Consider the following 17,618-nt stretch of genomic DNA (forward strand, 5'->3'; position numbering starts at 1 on the left):
GACTCCTCACTCCCAATGCAGGGGGGCACAGGTTTGATCCTTGGTCAGGGAACTAAGATCCCACGTGCTGCACGGTGCCCCCCACAAAAAATATTTTAAAAAAAGAAAATCTGTTTATAAAAATAAGAATTGCTGTTTTAATGTACAAGTTGCCACAGGATAATAATCTTTCAGATGAAAGTTCTGTGCTCAGTACTTTCTATACATCAGTTCAAATCCTACGGAGAGCTCTTTTCGCTTGGTACCGCTAATTTCATCTGCATTTTACAGGTGGGGAAGCTGAGATCCAGGAATAAAAATGAGTTTGCCTAAAGCTACATCGGTAATGAGTGATGGGTCCGGGACTTCACCCTGAATCTTTCTGACACCTAAGCCTGCACTTTTAACCACTGTGTGTGTCTGAAATATGTCTGCACATCTGTGTCCCCCATTAAACCGTTAGGTCCCCTGAGGAACGGACTGTGCCTAATTTGTCTGGGTAACGCGGAGCTGTCACAGCCACTCACATCCCAGATACTCAGTGAAACTCACATGGTGCAGATCCGGTTAGCATCTCAGCCCGTGTCAGAGGGTACATCTGCTGATTCAGAACAGACCAGATCCGCCTGCATCCCCGGCAAGCAGGAAGACACGGCATGAGTCTGTAGCTCTGAGCCAGGCATCCCTGGGGCCTCATGGTGTGGCCAGTCTCTGCCTCCAACAACTGTCTTGCAGCCCAGTTTTGCGGGACTTGGGGACATAGGAATTGGGTCTCCATGTCCTGCAAAGCCCCTCTTCTTGGGACTGCAAGCAGTCTCTCTCTCTTTTTTTTTTTTTTTTTTTACTTTTTAAAATGTCAAACTTTATGAATATATAATTTATATATGGTAAAGTACAATTGGATTAGTTTTGACAAATGCATATAGTCTTGGAGCCACATCATCACAACGTAGATAAAATATTTTCACCACTCCAAGAATTTCCATCAGGCCCCTTTGCAGTCAATATCCTTCTCAAACCCCAGGCACACAGAAGGTAATGAATAGTGACCTACTGGATACAGTGAGTTCTATCATCACTGCAAGTACAACAGAAATCTGTCATTTAATCTACCAAACACAAAATACACCAGAAAAAAGGACTACAATAAAGGAATTCTCAATATGCAGCATATGCCAACTTGTGACCTTGTAGCACAATTACTGCTGGGTCTTTTTCACTTTCTCGGTTGACTCCAACATCCATGGAATTTAAGCCACCTTCATCCTTTAAGGGAATAAGTCCCCACAAAAGGCTACTTATGCTAGAGAAATTATTTTTGCATAAACATAATTCTTGGGACCTATCAGATCTACTAAAACTTCCAAGGCTCCTGGACAAGGCTCCCTAGGCTAATGAAACACTGCCCTGTAGCAATGCTAGTCTTATAAAGCTGACAGAACTTTGGGTACATTAAGCTTCCGTAAAGTGTTAGTTTCTGCTAGCAAAGATGACAAAATATTATATATTTGCTCTACTCTCCCCTTTTCATTTCTTGAGCTCAAGTCATAACACCAAAATAAGTTTGGCAAATGAATCCCCCAAAATACTTCGTCCCCTGCTGTATCTGGAATACTTTTTTTTTTTTTTTTTTTTTTTTTTGCGTTACGGGGGCCTCTCACTGCTGTGGCCTCTCCCGTTGCGGAGCACAGGCTCCGGACGCGCAGGCTCAGCGGCCATGGCTCACGGGCCCAGCCGCTCCGCGGCATGTGGGATCTTCCCGGACCGGGGCACGAACCCGTGTCCCCTGCATCGGCAGGCAGACTCTCAACCACTGCGCCACCAGGGGAGCCCCTGGAATACTTTTTATCACTATATCTAATGTCATATCAACCTGCTCTAGACTGAAAAAATAAGCTCATTTACATGAGCTGCTTGAATTGTGAATTTTCTAGGATACTTGCAACCATCGGGGTCCAAATGAAGGCAGTGCCCTGTGATGCTTGAAATTCAAATGACTTTTATTTAAATTGAAAACAATACTTAAAACGGCATTTAGAGTCAAAACTCTTTTTTTTATAAAAGTTATAAGGAGTATTCCTAGGTGAGGCAAAGTATTTCTAGGTTAACAAGACCAGATTTGACTTTGGACTTTACTCTTTGAACAAATTGTAGAGAATGGAGAAAAAAAAGTTATTTACAGAGAACAATATCTACATATGTACGTAGGTACAAAGACAAAGGTGACTTAAGTATGTGCTGGCATCTCAGAAGCACTCCTCAAAGAGCTTAGTTTTATTTCCTCGAATTTGAAGGTTAAGAACATCTAAGATCCTTCACCCTCAGTCTTGGCAGCCAAACAGTACCTTAAATGCCCCATATCAGCAATTTTATACTCTGCGACGAGGGGTACATCTGCAGACATACTGAGTGTTACTGTAGGAGAGAGTGGAGTGGCTTTTGTCAAGAAGTTCAGGTACCTCAGTGCAAAAGTTAGCTGAACTGGTTCATTCATCTCTATGCTAACAGCTTCCTCTCCTTTATCGACACTCCTCGTTTGTGACAACTTAGTATTTCCATTTCCAAGTTCTCCACTTGCGGAAAATTTCACTCCATCTTTTTTTTTTTTTTTTTTTTTTGCGGTACACGGGCCTCTCACTGCTGTGGCCTCTCCCGTTGCGGAGCACGGGCTCTGGACGCGCAGGCTCCGCGGCCATGGCTCACGGGCCCAGCCGCTCCGCGGCACGTGGCGTCTTCCCGGACCGGGGCACGAACCCGCGTCCCCCGCATCAGGCGGACTCTCAACCACTGCGCCACCAGGGAAGCCCTCACTCCATCTTTTGCACAGGAAATTACAACAGCATCTCCAATATGACTGAGATCTCGGCATATACGCGCAAATTCACCAGAAGGCATTTTTCCTACACAGCTGTACTCTTGTTCTGGAATTCCAAGCTGTTCAGTAGCTAAATCCATTAACTTCATTTCATAGTCTGAAACCTTTTCTTGATTTGGACCTTCAAATACAAGTGCTAAGATGTCCGCTTTATCTTCAGCCCTTAGTGTAATGGTGTCTTCATTGCCAGCACATTTCAGTATTTTGGACATGCTGGTGAGGTTCACACCCACGGCCAAGTTGCGGTCGCAGTGGTACCTGCCGAAGCCCTCGGAGCACAGGGTGAGCTGCATCACGGAGACATGGGACGAGTCCATGCTCTGCAGATTCGCGCCGCTCGAGCTGATGTCCCAGCAGGCCTCGTTGATGACGCCCTTAAGTGCCTCAAGCGCCTTCTCCAAATGGCGCCCTGGACCAGACGTGCCTCGAACGTGGTGGCGGAGTTGCAAGGACACGGCCACTGGCGGAAGGAAGGAGGAAGGTGTAGCCAACTTAGGCTTCAGAAGATGAGAGCGACGGGGGGAGCTAACCCATGAATGCCTGAGACGGAGGAAGCCCACAACCAGCCCGCCGCGCCTGTAGCAGTTTAATCAAGCAGTCTCTTCTTACCCCGAGCCTGGAGACCTCCTCAGAGATGAATTCCTTTGAACCCTTTACAGAAGTCAATTCCTTATGGATTAGCACTTAACTCGTAATAGGATTTGGGGTTCGGGGAGATGGATTGGAAACAATAATTAATAAGAATAAGCAATAAGAAGAAGAAGAACTCATTTAGATTCCCAACTGCTCATTCTTTTTAATAGTAATGCTTATTCTCCTTATCAGTTCTTAAATTTATCAGTATCTATCTCTTTTCTGGACTCTCCTACACCAACCCCCCTCCCCTATAGCATGTGGCTATCATCTAGTATAGTTTACTACAGATATACTTTTTTGTTTGTTTTGTCTTAGTCCTTGCTTTAGTAAGTGATTTGGTCACTCAGAGGTCCAATATTCTAGAGTTCATTTCTTTTCTTGCTGTAAGGCTCTTTTAAAATGTCTCCAGAAGAGTCTTTGTGTAATAAAATTTATGAGGACTTCCTTAGGCATCTGAAAATATCCTTATTTTGCCAGTGTGTAAATGATAGCTTAGCTGGGTATAAAATTATGAGTTTAAAGATTGTGGTCCTTTGATATGGAAACTATCACTCTACCATCTTTCTGCATCCAGTTTTGGCATTGATAAATATGGTGTCAATCTGATTGGTGTTCCTTTAAAAATTACTGTTTATTTTCTCATTGGAAGTTTTATAATTTTGTCTCCTTAATGTTCACAAATTTCACTGTAGTGTGTTGAGATGTGGCTGGCTCTTTCCCCTGCTTATTGAGATTGTACATATTCCTCAAATCTGGGAAATTCTTGGTCAATAATTTTTCAAATATTGTCTCCCTCATCCTAATTGTTTTCTTTCTTCTGGGACCCTAATGTCTGAAAAGACAGTTCTTCAGTCTTCTGTATTGCCTGACTTTCTACTATGAAAAATCCTTTTCATATCTTCATTGTTTCTTTTAGAGAATTCCTAAGACGGGTCTTTTTATTTACTAATCTCAAGCTAAATTCATTTTCACATTTAACTCAGCTACTGATATTTGTAAAATAAATAAGTAAATAAAAAACTACCTCCTTGGTTTTTTTCTGTATAACTTCTTGTTCTTTCATCTTCCCAGTATTCCCTCCCCACTGGCCTTCTTATTTCTTAGAAGGGATTGAACAGCCTTTTTAAAGCTTCTTGTTCTGCTTTAATGGAATAAATGGAATCCTGGTTCCATTAATTCTGCTTCATCTAGTATGAATTTCTTTCTCATTCTGTTGTCTTTCTCTTTATAGGAGTTGTATTCCTAAGAAGTCTCATTACTTTTGCTGAGAGATTATACTTTCCTGAGACCTTCTCTGTCTTTGCTGGGAATGGGTACCTGAGGGGAGAAGATAAAGCTCATGTAAGAACTTGGTCTGCTTCTGAAGATTTTGTGGGGTGGTAGGAGGGTGCATCTCACGGTGAAGAGCATCTAGTGTTACACATCATGTCTCCTCCTTGGCACTGGTCTTATTCAAGAGCTGCTTCCCTGCTGTGATTGCCTAACACCTGAGCAGAGAGAAAGGAATGCTAGGTGGCTGGAAAGTCTGGAAGGACCTGTTTTGAACTGTTCGTCATCCCAGTGAGAGTGTAGCAGAGTCCTTGATTTACCCCACCACCCCCGCTAGCCCTGGGATGGCTTCTCTTCTCACACAGACTGAATGGGGCTCCACAAAGCTTCTGGAACCAGTGGATTGAAGTCTGACATCAGTCTTGGAAAATCTCAGCCATGAGCTCTTCAAATACAACTTCTGCTTCACCACCCCTCCGCCTCTTTCCTTTTGAGACTCCAAATATAAGTAGGTTGATCCAGTTGACTTGGATTCAGATCTGTTTTTTCTAGTCTTTTCTTTCAGTCCATTAATCTTGTCTTCTGCTGTACCCTGTCTGCTCTCAAATTTATTCAATGAGTTTAATTTTAGGTAACTGTATTTTCACTTACAATGCCTAGTTGATCTTTTTTAATAGATTCTAATCCTTTTTTGAAATTCTCCATCTTTTCAGCCACTTAGTGCCTCTCTCCCAGATTGTGGTTGACATATTTGTACTTGTTAATGTTAAATCTTTGTGTGTTAACCCCAGTGTCTGGATCATCTATTGATCTACTTTTATTCACTGCTTTTTAGCAATCATTGCTCGTATTTTCATACTTCATATTCATGTAAGTTTTGATTGTAGACCAGACATTGTGCATACAAAAACAATAGAGACTAAAGTTGATATGACTGTTCCTCTGAGGATTCCCCTTCCCCGCCCCCAGATAGAAATAATCACCTCAACCTAATTAGAAATTGAGCTGGTTCAAGACTGGGTTGCAGCATTAGAATTAATCCACATTTGTGTTTTCCAAGTCTGAAGGATGATGCCTGTGTTAGTCTGGGTTCTCCAGAGAAACAGAACAAATAGGATAGAAAAGGAGATTTATTGTGAGGAATTGACTCATAGGAGATGTCCCAGCTCAAGCAACAAGGCAGAAAGAAAAAGGACAAATTTCTTCCTCTGCCTTTTTGTTCTATTTAAGCCTTCACAGTATTGGAGAGGGTCTTCACATGCGGGAGGGCCATCTACTTTACTGAGTCCACCAAGTCCAATGCCAATCTCATCCAGAAACACCCTGGCAGACACACCCTGAAAGAATGCTTAATCAGATATCTGGGCATCTTCAGATCCAGTCAAGTTGACGTGTAAAATTAACTATCACAAAGTCTGACAGGGGGTGTCCCTAGCAAATGAGGTGGAGATTTTACTGCCTTTCCAGCCCAGCTGCTCCATCTCTTGCACCCCGATACTCAGCAAGGAATCTGTGGGAGAAAACAGCTACATCTCTTGGTCTACTCTAGATTCCGATCTCTCACGCCATCCCACATGATTTTCAAAATATTCATGAACTTATATTTTCCCCAGGACAGTCCCTTTGCCTAGGCAAGCCCTAACACTAGCCTCTACCCAGACTCAGAAAATGCCCTCAGGAAAGTAAATGGTTGGTGATTGCAGCTCACCTAGGCATGGCTCTGCCTGCTCTTGAATTTTTAAAAATTGAAATATAACAATATTATGTTGATTTCATGTGTACCACACAGTGATTTGATATTTGCATACATTATAAAATGATCACCGTAGTAAGCCTAATAACCATCTGTCCCCATACAAAGTTATTACAATATTATTGATAATATTCCTTTTTCTGTATATTACATCCCCATGATTTATGTATTTTATAACCAAAATTTTGTACCTCTAAATCCCCTTCACCTATTTCACCCAGTACCCCACCGTCTTCCCCTCTGGCAACCACCCATTTCTTCTATCAATGAATCTGTTTTTGTTTTGTTTTGTTTGTTTTGTTTTTTAGATTTTACACATGTAAATAAAATCATACTTGTCATATTTGTCTTTCTCTGTCTGACTTATTTCACTTAGCATGATACCCTCTAGATCCTTCCATGTTGTTGCAAATGGCAAGATTTCATTCTTTTTTATTGCTGAGTAATATTCTATTGTATACAAATATCACATCTTCTCTATCCATTTGTGTCTGTGGATGGACATTTAGGTTGCTTCCATATCTTGGCTATTGTAAATAATGCTTCAGTGAGCATTGGAGTGCATATATCTTTTCAAATTACTGTTTTCGTTTTCTTTGAAAAAATACCCAGAAGTGAAATTGCTGGATCATATGATAGCTCTGTTTTTAATTTTTTGAGGATCCTCCATACTGTTTGCCACAGTGGCTGCACCAATCTACATTCCCAGCAATAGTGCAGAAGGGTTCCCTTTTCTCCAAATCCTTGGCAACACTTATTTGCTGTCTTTTTGATGATAGCCATTCTGACAGATGTGAGATAGTGTCTCCCTATGGTTTTGACTTGCATTTCCCTGATGACTAGTGATGTTGAGTATCTTCTCACGTGTCTGTTGTCCATCTGTATGTTTTCCTGGGAAAAATGTCTATTCATGTCCTCTGCCCATTTTTAATTGGTTGTTTTTGTTTTATGTTGAGTTGTGTGAGTTGTTGTTGTTTTGGTATTTTTTGAATATTTACCCCCTTACTACAAATATTGTTTGAAAATATTTTCTCCCATTCCGTAGGCTGCTTTCTCATTTTGTTGATGGTTTCCTTTGCTGTGAAACAGCTTTTTAGTTTGAGGTAATCCCATTTGTTTATTTTTGCTTTCATTTCCCAGCCTGAAGAGACAGATCCAAAAAGAATATTGCTAAGACTGATGTTAAAGAGTATACTGCCTAAGTTTTCTTCTAGGAGTTTTATGGTTTCAGGCCCAACATGTAAGTATTTAATCCACTTTGAGTTTATTTTTGTATGTAGTGTGAGAGTAGTCAAGTTTGAGTCTTTTGCATGTAGCTGTCCAGTTTTCCCAGTATCATTTATTGAAGAGACTGCCTTTTCCCCATTGTATATTCTTGCCTCTTTGCTCATAGATTAATTAACCATAGAAGCCTTGGTTTATTTGGGGGCTCTCTGCTGTGTTCCACTGATCTCTCTGTCTGTTTCTGTGCTGGTACTATGCTGTTCTGATTACTACAGATTTGCAGTATAGTTTGAAATCAGGTAACATGATACCTCCAGCTTCGTTCTTCTTTAGAGGCTTTGGCTATTTGGGGTCTTTTGTGTTTCCATACAAATTTTAGAATTATTTGTTCTATTTTTGTGAAAAATGCCATTGGTGTTTTGTTAGATATTGCATTGAATATGTAGATTTCCTTGGGTAGTATGGTCATTTTAACAATATTAATTCTTCCAATCCATGAACAATGTGTATCTTTCCATTTGTCTGTGTCATCTTGAATTTCTTTCCTGAATGTCTTATAATTTTCAGAGTAGAAGTCTTTTATTTCCTTGGTTAGATTTATTCCTAAGTATTTTATTCTTTTTTGATTTGCAATTGTAAATGGGATTTTTTTGTTAATTTCTCTTTCTGATAGTTTTTTATTGGTGTAAAAATACACAACAGATTTCTTTATATTAATTTTGTATCCGGAAACTTTACTGAATTCATTTACTAGTTCTAATAGATTTTTGGTGGCATCTTTATGATTTTCTATATATAACTTTATGTCATCTGCAAACAGTGACAGGTTTTTTTTTTTTTTCCTTTCCAATTTGGCCTTTTATTTCTGTTTCTTGTCTGATTGCTGTGGCTAAGACTTCCAATACAGTGTTGAATAAAAGTGGAGACAGTGGACATCACTGTCTTCTTCCTGATCTTAGAGGGAATGCTTTCAGCTTTTCATTGCTGACTATGATGTTAGTTGTGGGCTTATCACATATGGCCTTTATTATGTTGAGGTACACTCCCTTTATACCCACTTTGTTGAAAGTTTTTATCGTAAACGTATGTTGAATTTTGTCAAAAGATTTTTCTGCGTCTGTTGAGATGATCATATGAATTTTATTCTTCAATTTGTTAATATGGTATATCACATTGATTGCTTTGTGGATATTGAATCATCCCTGCATCCCTGGTATACATCCCACTTGATCATAGTGTGTGATCCTTTTAATGCACTGTCGTATTAAGTTTGCTAATATTTTGTTGAGGATTTTTGCACCTGTGGTCATCAATGATATTGGCCTGTAATTTCCTTTTTTGTGTGGTACCTTTGTCTGGTTTTGGTATCAGAGTGATACTGGTCTCAGAGAATAAATTTAGAAGCATTCTTTTCTTTCCAATTTTTAGGAAATAGTTTGACAAGAATAGATATAAACTCTTCTTTAAACGTTTGCTAGAATTCACTTGTGAAGCTCTCTGATCCTAGACTTTTGTTTGTTGGGGCTTTATTACTTATTCAATTTCATTACTGGTAATTGGTCTGTTCATATTTTCTATTTTTTCCTGATTCAGTCTTGAGATGAATTACAATGTGTAATTGTTCGTAGTAATCTCATAACCCTTTGTATTTCTGTAGTGTGGGTTGTAACTTCTCTTTCATTTCTGATTCTTGTTGGACTGATCTTTTTATCATTATGTAATGTCCTTCTTTTTCTCTTGTTACAGTCTTTATTTTAAAGCCTGTTGTGTCTGTTATAAGTATTTCTACCCAGTTTCTTTTTGTTTCCATTTGCTTAGAATACCTTTTCCCATCCCCTCACTTTCAGTCTGTGTGTGTCTTTAGATCTGAAATTAATCTCTTGTAGGCAGCATATTTATGGGCTTTGTTTTTTTGTTTCTTGTTTTTTTTTTTTTAATACATTCAGCCACTCTATGTCTTTTGATTGGAGCATTTAGTCAATGTACATTTAAAGTAATTATTAATAGGTATGTGCTTATGGTCATTTATTTTGGGGTTGTTTTGTAGTAAATTTTTTGTTCTTTGCTTCTTCTTTTGCTCTCTTCCCTTGTGATTTGATGACTATCTTTAGTTTTGTTTGGATTCCTTTCTCTTTTATTTGTGTGTATCTATTATAGTTTTTTTAATTATAGTTTTTTGGTTTGTGGTTACAAGGTTCATATATAACAACATATGATTATTATATATGATTATATTAAATTGATAAGTTTGAATGCATTCTAACTTTGCATTTTTACTCCCCCCTCACATTTTATGCTTTTGACATCATATTTTATATCTTTTTATTTTGTGTATTCCTTAACCACTTATTGTGGATATAGATAATTTTACTACTTTTGTCTTTTAACATTCCTACTAGCTTTTGTTTGCATGTAAAATTCTTTATTTCACTTTCAAATCTGGATGAAAATCTTGCCAAGTAGAATATTCTTGGTTGTAGATATTTTTCCTTTCATCACTTTAAATATATCATGTTACTCCCTTCTGGCCTACAGTTTCTGCTGAAAAGTCAACTGATGATCTTATGGGGGTTCCCTTGTATATGACTAGTTGCTTTTCTCTTGCTGCTTTTAAGATTCTCTATCTTTAACTTTTGCCATTTTAATTACAATGTGTCTTGGTATGGATCTCTTTGAGTTTATCTTCTATAGGACTCTCTAAGCTTCCTGGAAGTGGATGCCTGTTTCCTTCCCCAGGTTAGAAGTTTTCTGTTATTATTTCTTTAAATAAGTTCTCTGTCCCTTTTTCTCTCTATTCTCCTTTTGGGACCTCTATCATGCAAATGTTAGTGTGTTTGATATTGTCTCAGAGGTCTCTAGCCTAATTTTTTTAAATATTTTTTTCTGTTCAGTTGGGGTGATTTCCCCTACTCTCTCTTCCAATTTGCTGATCCATTCCTTTGTATCATCTAACCTACTGTTGATTCCTTCTGGTGTATTTTTCATTTCAGTTATTGTATTCTTCAGCTCAGTTTTGTTTTTCTTTATATTTTCTAACTCTTTGTTGAAATTCTCACTGTGTTCATCCATTCTTCTTCTGAGTTCCTTGAGTATCTTTATGATCATTACCTTGAACTTTTTTTTTTTTTTTTTTTTTTGCAGTACATGGGCCTCTCACTGTTGTGGCCTCTCCCATTGTGGAGTACAGGCTCCAGACGTGCAGGCTCAGCAGCCATGGCTCATGGGCCCAGCCGCTCCACGGCATGTGGGATCTTCCCGGACTGGGGTACGTACTTGTGTCCCCTGCATCAGCAGGTGGACTCTCAACCACTGCGCCACCAGGGAAGCCCACCTTGAACTTCTTATTGAGTAGATTGCTTTATCTGGACTTAATTTAGTTCTTTCTCTGAGGTTTTGTCTTGTTCCTTCATTTGAAACAGATTCCTCTGTCTCTTCATTTGGTCTAATTTTCCATGTTTATTTCTATGTATTAAGTAGGTGGGTTATGCCTTTCCACCTTGGAGAAGTGGTTTTATGTTAGAGGTGTCCTATTGGGCTGAGCAACATGCTCCCTCTGGCCACAAGAGCTATGTGCCCTAGGGGTGCCTTCTATGTGGGCTGCATGGGCCCTTCTGTTGTGGTGGGGCCAATGGCTGTGGGGATGTTGGTAAGCGGACTGACCCCCTGGCCCTGCCTCATGTAGTGGCTGTGGGCCCACTGGTAGGCAGGTAAGCCCCAGGTGCTAATAGGCTAGAGGGAGGATGTCAAAATGGCACTTGCCAGCACCGGTGTCATCACGGTAGAAACAGTTCCCAAAAATGAATGCCACCAGCTTCTTTATCCTCAGGGGGTTCCAGGCTGCCTCCTGCCTCCCCAGGAGGCTCCCCAAGATCAAAAATTGGGTCTGACCCAAGATCCTTTCAAACTACTGCTCTGCACTGGGATCCAGAGTGTGGGAGATTTTGCGTGTGGCTTTTCAGAGCAGAGTTCTTATTTCCTATAGCCTTCTGGCTCTCCTGAAAGCAAACCCCACTGATCTTCAAAGCCAGATGTTCGGGGGACTTATCCTCCCAGCGCAGGACCCCTACCTGGAGAGCTGATGTGGGGCTCAGACTCTTGCTCCTTGGGAAGATCCTGACTATGGGTCACTGACCCAGAGTTGTGGGTTCTGACTATACGTCATCTCTGCCCCTCTTACCTGTCTTGCTGTGGCTCCTTCTTTATATCTTTAGCTGTGGGAAATCTTTTCTCTTCCAGTCTTTCTCATTGAAAATTGCTCTGTTAGTAGTTGTAATTTTAGTGTGCCCATGGAAGTAGGTGAGCTCAGGGTCTTCCTACTCAACCGTCTTGGGGAAGCTCTCCTCAATGAACTTGCCTGCTCTGGAATTTAATTTGTCTGGTCCTTTGTACTCCCATGGCTGTCCAATGTCTTTATAACTATAAATTTCCCTAGTTGCTATGGTGGGAGCGATGGTCTGCTGATTCTTAGTATAAACCATGTAGAAGCTGACACCTCTTACAGTGGTTAGGGGCAGAAAATGATTGCCCAGTGCCCGGGGGAAGGGGCAAGGGCACACAGCGAGAACTCCCCTTCTCATATCCCATCACCAGAATCTACCCTTTTTCTACTCTAGGGCATAATTCCTCCCTCTACTCACTTACCCAGAAGCCCAAGTACCCAGAGGTTCTCCAGGTTTTATTTATTTATTTTTTACAGATTCACCAACTTGCCTGTGCTTTTTGCTACATCACTGAGATTGATTTGGGGGCAGGAGCCAGTGGTAACCCATGCTGGTGACTCATCATATCATGAACCAGAATTACAGCAGAGACCCAGCTCTGCCCCATATTATCTGTATCCCCCTGAGCAAATCACTTCACCTTTCCTTTCCACAACTGCAAAACAGTTTTGGCCTAGATCATACACCGTTCAAATGGGTATAAAAAAAATCCTGAAATCTTTAAATGTTATGTCCATGTAAGCAATTATTATTTCTTGCTCTTTGAAACCAATACTCTTATAGAATCCATCAGTATCACTACTTTGAAAAAGTAGTACATAGAATTCCTTTACGCCCTTTACCCAAGTTCCTCAATTACGAATATTTTTCCCATTTGGATCTATCATCCTCAATGATAGATAGATAGATAGATAGATAGATAGATAGATAGATGATAGATATTTTTCTCCTAAACTATTTGGGATAAATTGCAAACACCACGTCTTTCCCCTAAATATTTTTTTGTATATTTCCTGAGAATAGAGACATTCTTAACAGGAAATGAAGTAAGAATACAATACTCATAAGTGATCTGGGGTTCATATTCCTATTTGCTAGCTATCCTATATTTCCTTTTGTGGTCATTTTCCTCAGCCCGGGGTCCAGTCCAGGATCACATGTTGGGCTGAATTTCATGCCTTTTTAGGCTCATTCTTTTCTGGAATGGTTCTTCAGCCCCTCTATCTTCCCCCTGAACTTGACAGTCCTGGAGAGTATGGGGTGAATATTTCCAGGGTGGCCCCAGGGTTGAATCCAGAGGATGTATTTGGGCAGGTCCACCCCGGAGGTGAGGTTGGGGTGGCACAGCACATCGGGAGGCACTTGGTAAGCTGGGGTCGAGTTTCCACCAGTCATCCCTGCAGTCACTGGAGACTCCAGGCTGAATCAGTGCTAATGGTGATGATGCAGAGCTGTGGTTCTCGAAGTCCGTCACCCCTTCCATTTATTAACTCACCTTCTACTGCAGAGAAGAGCTTTTCCTTCCCCCTTGTTCATTTATTCCTTTACTTTTGTACTGATTTTTCACCTAAACTATTTGGGATAAATTGCAAACACCACGTCTTTCCCCTAAATATTTTTTTGTATATTTCCTGAGAATAGAGACATTCTTAACAGGAAATGAAGTAAGAATACAATACTCATAAGTGATCTGGGGTTCATATTCCTATTTGCTAGCTATCCTATATTTCCTTTTGTGGTCATTTTCCTCAGCCCGGGGTCCAGTCCAGGATCACATGTTGGGCTGAATTTCATGCCTTTTTAGGCTCATTCTTTTCTGGAATGGTTCTTCAGCCCCTCTATCTTCCCCCTGAACTTGACAGTCCTGGAGAGTATGGGGTGAATATTTCCAGGGTGGCCCCAGGGTTGAATCCAGAGGATGTATTTGGGCAGGTCCACCCCGGAGGTGAGGTTGGGGTGGCACAGCACATCGGGAGGCACTTGGTAAGCTGGGGTCGAGTTTCCACCAGTCATCCCTGCAGTCACTGGAGACTCCAGGCTGAATCAGTGCTAATGGTGATGATGCAGAGCTGTGGTTCTCGAAGTCCGTCACCCCTTCCATTTATTAACTCACCTTCTACTGCAGAGAAGAGCTTTTCCTTCCCCCTTGTTCATTTATTCCTTTACTTTTGTACTGGTATGATCTCATGGGTTCTTGCATTAGTCTGTGGGTTATAATTTGCTACTGCTGTTGGCCATCAAGGGACTGTTTGAGTACATACCTCCTGAGTGATACCCCTGTAGGGTCCCATGGGTCTCGGAGATTGTAGGATGATTGGATAAGCTGGTCAAGGGGCGAGCTCTCGGTTGTTTTGAGAAAAACCTAGTGAATCAGAATTAGCCCAGGTGCCTATTCCCTAGAGTTATCTGCTTTTCTAGCGTGAATCTCCTAGAGCCCCTGCAGGGACCCCTGCCTCCCACCAGCCTGGAGAAAGAGCCAGTCTAGATTGGACACCTGCTTTCTCACTTCCAAGCCTGCCCACTCTGCGCTCAGCTTGAATTATCCCCCCAGACGTGCTGCTAAGGCCCCTTGTTGATCATCTCCAAAACCCCTCAGCAGGAGCGATCCTCTGTGCTGTAGGTAGCCTAGCACTATATTGAGAGCCTTCTACCTGCCCGCTCCCGCGTTCCTGGGCACTGCAAAGCAGACAACCTGTTTGGAAGAGCATCTGGCAGCACATAACAAGAATCATAAAGTTGTTTCTTCCATTTGACCTCCCGGTGACATTTCTGGGAAGTCGTCCTGAAAGAGAATTCCAAAAATGGCAAAAGCCTATGTGTAAAGACATTAATTGCAGAATTATCCAACTCACAAGGCACACTGGACACCTGTCAGTCGGGGAATGGTAGGTCATTTATGGTACACTGAATGGATTGAATATTATATTTCTTCTCCTATGATTCTCAAGATTATGAAGAAGCAAGAAAAATGTGTGATGTATTAAAGGAGGAAAATGGAGAGTACAACACCTTGCATAACCTTGAGTATCTTTATGGATAATAATAATATCCATATTCTCCATAATAATATGGACGAAAAGGTTTCCTTTCCTGGAGAGCTGATATCAGAACTCCTCCTGGGGAGGAAGGTGGCACTGAGTTCTATGTACACACGGGTGGAGGGTCCCAGGCCCTCGTTTAAGGCAGCCCTGACTGTTGGTGAAAGTTTGATGGTCACTGAAACGAGAATGGCCCCCTCTAAGCTGGACCAGCGTTGGGCCAGCACGGGGAAAGTACAGGAGTACTTGCTCCCTCACACCCACACCAGGGGCCCAGGGCCAGCTGCTCTTACCTGGGCGCGTCTGATCAGTGCAGGCAAACTGTATGCAGGACCGAGCAGAAAGCAGAGAGTGCAAAAGCTGAGGCGAGAGATCACTACAGGCTTCAGCTGCTAGGGGCCTCCTGGCACAGCCAGAATCGGAGCTGGGACCTGGGTGATGACTAGGACCTGGGGAGGCTAATGAATAGACTTATGGGCGAAGGGCATCTTTCTGTTTTTGTTCACAGCTTTATGGGGATACAATTCACACACAATTCACCCATTTAAAGTACACAATTCAATGACCTTTTGTATATTTCTAGAGTGGTGTGACCATCACCCTTGTCAATTTTAGACCATTTTTATCACCCCCCAAAGAAACCGTGTCACCCCCACAATGTTCCCATCCTTACCACCCTCCCCAGTCTTAGGTAAACACTGATCCACTTTCTGTGTCTATGGATTTGCCTTTTCTGGACATTTCATATAAATTGAATCACATAATATAGCATCTCTTGCTACTGGCTTCTTTCAGCTGACAGTGTTTCCGAGTTTCATTCACATTGTAGCACACGGCAGCACTTTATTCCTTCCTATGATTGAATAATATTCTGTTCTGTGCATACCATATTCTGTTTATCCATTCATCAGCTGATGGACATTTGGGTTGTTTCCACTTTTTGCCTACTGTAAATGCTGCTACAGACGTTTGTGTACAGGTGTTTGTGTGGATACATGTTTTCATTTCTTCTGAGTATATACCTAGGAGCAGAATTGCTGGGTCATATGGTAACTGTTTAACTTTCTGAGGAACTGTCAAACTGGTTCCTAAAGTAGCTACATCCTAGTGTCTGTGGCATCTCATCGTGGCTTTGATTTGTATTTCCCTGATAGCCAATGACACTGAGGCTCTTTTCATGTGCTTATTGGCCTTGTTCATACCTTCTGTGAAGATGGACATAGTCTCTCGCATTTGATAAACTGCTCCCACACCTCCTGTCTGGTGCGTGGTGTGCATCTGGGTATTGATTGACTGCATGTACCTTTGATCTGTGGCTTTACTTTCTTTCCTCTAGGAATCGCATCCTTCTCCCTCTGGGGACTAGCGCCCCCTTCCCTCCACCTTTTTCCTAATATTTGTGGTGCCAGAGGGTCCCCCGCTTTTCCCTCACTCACCTCCACAGCCATGGCAGTCGTCTAAGGTTGGCTGGGAGTGAACCTGGGAGACGGAGGCCTTGAAATGGACGTCAAGGCTGCGAGGCATGTGGGGCAGCAGCCTCCACACAGAGAGAGGCAGGGGATGAGAGATGGCAGGAGAGTGGGGACCTGGCCCACGGGCTCATCTGGAACCTCCCAAGATGCAGTGGGGACCGTTTCTTGGGTTTCGGCTGCCACCAAGGCCCTGTGCGTCTTTGAGTGCGTTTCCGCGCCTGTGACCAAAGAGTCCCAAAGACACAAACCTCCAAGGGGAAGGCAGGCAGAAATTGATGTGCAGATGAGCCTATTGGGCAGGAGGAAGTTGAGTGCCTGTTTTGAGGTCCAGAGATCACGCTTATTTATCTTTCGTCCCTGATCTACTTTGACATCTCACTGGCGACAAGTCACTCAGGTGGCACGGGACCGGCCGACTTCTCAGCTCTGCCTCCATGGAGCAGGCTCTCAGGCAGCGCAGCCAGACTCTCATCCCACAGATGACGTTCCCATAGCAATCCCTGGGGAGGACAGAGCCCGTGGGGATTCACAGAGTGCAATACTTCGACTTTCATAGAAAAGAGGCAAGTTATAAGCACAAGTGGTGTTTTACATGGGCCCGTGGGCAATTTTTCAGTGAAAATTCAAACCCAAGGCTTCAGGGGCAGAGGGAGAGAGCAGTAGTTTTCTTCAAACCTACTAGGCACCGGAGCCTCTGCTAAGCAGGTCACCTCTCTGTAGACAAGGAAACCAAGGCCAGGTGGGATTAAACACTCTCCAGGGAAAACCAAGGAGCCAGGGGCCACCCCGGAGTTCAGGGCTGCAGCTTCCCTGGGTCACAGAGACTGGGCCACGGGCCCGGCTGCGAGGCTGGGTTCCCGATGCCCACTCCGTCAGCGGGGCTAGCACAGGCTGAGCACACGCCGCCTTGCTGAGCGGACACATGACACCCACAGAACCTAGGAAATGGGTCAAAAGCCCCTTTACACGTGGTCTGACTTTATAGGGCTTTAATAGGCATCAAAGTATTCCTTGGAATTTAGGGGTTTGGCAAAGGTCTAAAATTGGTTTTTAAGTGCCTGTGGCTTGGCAAATCCATACTGCACTTTGGGAGGTTCCCTTCACTTCTAAACCCATGCCGGGCTTAGAAGGAAAAATAATATGGATCCTGCT

The 17,618-nt window shown here is 42.3% G+C and overlaps 1 pseudogene; it reads right to left on the bottom strand.

The window, feature by feature from the left end:
* Positions 1-2,284: 2,284 nt before the first annotated feature.
* LOC103086609 (proliferating cell nuclear antigen pseudogene) overlaps positions 2,285-17,618 on the bottom strand; it is a 33,874-nt pseudogene continuing 18,540 nt past the window's right edge.

Source organism: Lipotes vexillifer, unplaced genomic scaffold (genome assembly GCF_000442215.2).
Source record: "Lipotes vexillifer unplaced genomic scaffold, Lipotes_vexillifer_v1.1 scaffold988, whole genome shotgun sequence".
Taxonomy (NCBI): domain Eukaryota; kingdom Metazoa; phylum Chordata; class Mammalia; order Artiodactyla; family Lipotidae; genus Lipotes; species Lipotes vexillifer.